Here is a 4,286-nt window from a genome sequence, read left to right on the forward strand (position 1 = left end):
TGCTCTGAGCTCACAGGAAGGGAGCTGCCATTGTCTGGGTGGGGGGGACATGGGAGGGGCAGGGTGCTGGAGAAGTCTATGGATCTAGCTGGAGATGGCTTGCCCAAAACTGGACCCTGAACTTCAGGGGAGGGTGCAGGAACCACAGGCTCAGGGAAGTACTTGATGTGTGGGTACAGGAAGAAAAGGGGCCCAGGGATAGCCCCAGGACACGCAATGTTGCAAAGTGGGAGGGAGAGGGTGCAGACCCACAAATCGGGGAGAAGCAGGCCCAGCCGGGGCCTCGGGGACTAGGGCTGCTCATTTTGCAGACGTGGGAGTGGCTGTGGCCTCCTCTGTGGACACTGCAGCAGTATTTCTTGTCACATGGGACTGGATCAGAATAAGGCCATGAGACCCCAGAGAACAGGAATGGGGATCCTCAGGCTAAAAATTGGATCGCAGAATGCTGGTTTTAGAAGAAGGACCCATTGAGTCAGGAGGGGGAAAGAGGCGTCCTCAAGTCTTTGTCCAGTGCACACTTACCTGCTCTGGGCAAAGCGCCAGGACAGGGGCTCCGCCCTGGGGTCAGCCCTGCCCAGCTCTCTGCCCCGAGTCCTTCCCAGTCCAGTCCAGCCGAGTGGCCCAGTTCTGGTGACAGAGTCCTTTTCCTGTCCTCAGAGCAGTCCTGTCTCAGCTCTAACTCATCTCCCTCCTCTCATACAGCACCACTGTGTGCCCTAAAGCTCTGTGCCCTGCAGGTGGCCACGGGCAGAAGGTGTGTGCAGACACAGACAGCCTGGGCCCCAATCCTGGCAGTGTCCCCACACAGGTAACATCAGTACTGGTCACTCAGCTGTGTCCTGAACCACAGTTCCTGCAGCTCTGGGTGGGTGCGAGGATCAAGAGAAACAGCAAACCTGGAGCTCTGAGCTCTGGGCATGAATGAAGGTCAGCAGGGCCCAGAGTGGCCAGTGGGTCAGGGGGAGGGGCAGGCAGGCTCCTGACTTGCCCTGGAAGTTCTAACAGAAGGGCCCAGGTTCCCAGGGGGATCTGGGGACGGTTCCGCACACCTGCACCTGGGAGGAGGCGAGACCTGCAGAGGGGCTGGGGAGGAGGCTGTGCAGGCCCGTCCACGCCACGGGACGGAGAGCTTTGGGCGAGGCTGAGGTGTGAGGACAGCAAGCCCTCCCCACGGCTGGTGTTAGGGGGGAGACAGGATCCAGGAGAAACTGGGTGGGGGTCCTGGGCAGCCACCCTGAGGGTCCCTTCACGTCATTGGCAGGGGCCAGGAAGCTGCTAAGGCTTCTTAATAGGGAGAGAAGGGAGTGCTGGGGGCTGAATTGTGTCTGCCAAAAGATGCTACGGTTCTAAGCCCCAGAACCTGTGGCTTTGTTCTTGGGACTTATCATGCACTTATGGCCTGGGGAAAAGGGTCTTTGCTGATGATCAAATCAAGTTGAGGTCATTACTCTGGGCCCTCACCTAAAATAACTGGTGTCCTTCTAAGAAGAGGACACTTGGACATAGGGACAGACACACAGAGGGAAGATGACGTGACTCCAGGGAAAGGGCCGTCTCCAAGCCAAGGAACAGCTGCACCACATGCGTGAGGAGTGAGGCTGGGAGCTCTCAAGAGGGACCAACTCTGCAGTGTCTTGAGATCTCCAGCTCCACAGCTGGGACGATGCATCCCCATGTCCACTTGTGAAGACTTGTGACGGGATCCAGACCAGCAGTGCGGCTGCTGCCTGCCTCAGGCAGCTGCGAGGCAGGGGATCTGGCCAGCAGGTCACTGCCACCGCCTAGGTGACAGCTGCCCAGGGCCTGTGCAAGGACACTGTCCCGGGAGAGGGAGGGCAGGGGTGAGTTTGAGCAGACGCCAGACTCCACGAGCAGCAAGTCCACTTGATTTGGAGGACAGGACTTAGACGTGTGTGACGACTTCCATGCTGTTAAGAAAACCTGCTCTGGGTGGTGTCTGTGGCTCAGTGAGTAGGGCGCCGGCCCCATATACCGAGGGTGGTGGGTTCAAAACCGGCCTCGGCCAAACTGCAACCAAAAAATAGCCAGACGTTGTGGTGGGCGCCTGTAGTCCCAGCTGCTCGGGAGGTTGAGACAAGAGAATCGCGTAAGCCCAAAAGCTGGAGGTTGCTGTGAGCCGTGTGACATCATGGCACTCTACTGAGGGTGGTAAAGTGAGACTCTGTCGCTACAAAAGAAAAGAAAAAGGAAACCTGCTCTTTGTATGACCCCATTCACAAGGCCAGGCTGCACCTGTGGAGTCTGTGCAGATGCTCGGGTGGAGGAAGGATGCGTCCTGCAACCCCAGGAGCTGCTGTGGGGCGCTGGCAGGGAGCGAGAGCTCAGGAGGGTGGAGTATGCCTAGGAAAATACCCCCTGAGACAGTAAGAAATACGCATGCTGGTCTCTGACCCTGCCTCTGGTTCCTGGCGCAGAGCTCCGAGCACCCTGTAGGAAGGGGTGAGGGAGGAGCTTCTGCTCCAGTGTCTGCATTGACTCCTGTTCCCCAGACCGAGTTATTTCCTGAAAGACCTCGTGCAGCACACAGCTCCTAAATCCCACGGACTTCCCGGGTGGTGGGACATTTTGTTCTAACGGGGCAACTCTGGGTGGTTCCCCCTAGCCCAGCCAGGGAACTGGTTGCCAGGGAGGGTTGGAACTTTTAGTTTTCAAACTCCAATGAGGGCAGAGGAGCTGAGGGTTGAGTTGATCCAACCATGTCATCAATCAAACCCACATCATGAAGCCTGCATAGAAACCTCCGTAAAAGCCCAAAGAATAGGGTTCCAAGAGCTTGCTGCAGCTGAGCACATGGTGGTGCCTGGGGACCCTGCACGGCTAGGGACCTGCTCCCCACGCGCCTGCCCTGCCCGTCTCTCCCGCGTGGCTGTACGTCTGAACTCCCTGTGATATCCTCGTAAGAACCGAGTAAATGTGCTTCCCTGTGCTGTGGGAAGTGCTCTAGCAAATTAACCAAACCCAAAGAAGGGGCTGTGGGAACCCCGATTTATAGCTGGTTGGCCAGAAGTGAAGGGCACAGCGTTGGAACTGCCATCCCAGGTGGGGGCGCCTGTGGGAATGAGCCTCTCTCCTGTGGGACCGCAGGGCAACTCCAGGTGGGCAGCGTGAGGACTGGACGGAGTGATAGAACCCCTAGCTGGTTCCACTAGAGAAATGGCGAGTGTGCGGGAACCCTCCTGCCAGCGTTCTGGTGACCAGAGGTGACATGTTACATTCACTGCCACGTGGAAGGGTGTGTGAGAGCAGAGAAATATGTTAGTTTTTCCCACCTCAAACAACCATCAACCCAATTAAAAGACATGCTGCGCAAGAGGTATTACAATGTTCAATAAACACAGAAAGGATGTTCAGCTTCTTTAGTCATCAGAAAAATGCAAATTAAAACCACTGTAGGTTAGCGTCGCTCACCCACCAGATTGGCTGAAGTGAAAACAGTGATGCCAAGAGCTGGAGAGGACGGAGCGGCTGGAACCCTCCCCCTGCTGCTGGAGCACAAAGTGGCATAACCACTTTGCGAAGTGCCAAAGCAAACTGCAAATCAATTTTCCATAAGAAACCCTTGACCTAGAGTGGCAGGGACCACAGAAAGTTTTGCTCCTTGTCAGATGCCAGCTGAATAGAATTGAATATACAATAGAACCTCTGTAAGGTGATCCCCCCAAGGGACTGGAACAAACTGGTCAGCGTAAGGAGGTGGTCACGTAAGGAACGAGGCCTACTGTGCTGATACGTACATGTGGTGCATGTCCAGTCTATGAGAATTAGGTCAACCGAAGGAGCCGGACAGTGTAGGAGGTGCCAGCTATGGGGGTCCTACTGTGCACAGAACCACTGATCCAAGAGATAGGAGGAGCAAAAGGAGAGAGTGGGGTCTCGGGACCTAGGGAAGGGCACATCCAGGCTGGGCACTCCAGGGAATGACGTTCAACATGGGATGACAGGGGTGGGTGGGCGGAGAGGACAGAGTTCAGACTGCATTGAGGCAAGGAGGGGAGAGGGAGGAAGCTGGGACATGCAGCCAGGGGTCTTTCCTTTCCTCTAGGAAGTACACGGTCAAGTCAACTTGCGGGGGACACAGGAGAGTGGAGTGGGCCAGCCCAGAGCAAGAAGAACAGAGCAGAGTGTGGGCTCACAGGCCCAGAGGGCCAAGTGGAGGTTGAGTGAACATGGGAATTTTATTCTAGCATTTTCAAAGAATCCAAATGTAAAAGCTTTTGTTTTCTCAGAACGCTTTGGCTTATAGGCTGTTTCATCTCTTCAAA

This window comes from Nycticebus coucang, chromosome 24 (genome assembly GCF_027406575.1).
Source record: "Nycticebus coucang isolate mNycCou1 chromosome 24, mNycCou1.pri, whole genome shotgun sequence".
Taxonomy (NCBI): Eukaryota; Metazoa; Chordata; class Mammalia; order Primates; family Lorisidae; genus Nycticebus; species Nycticebus coucang.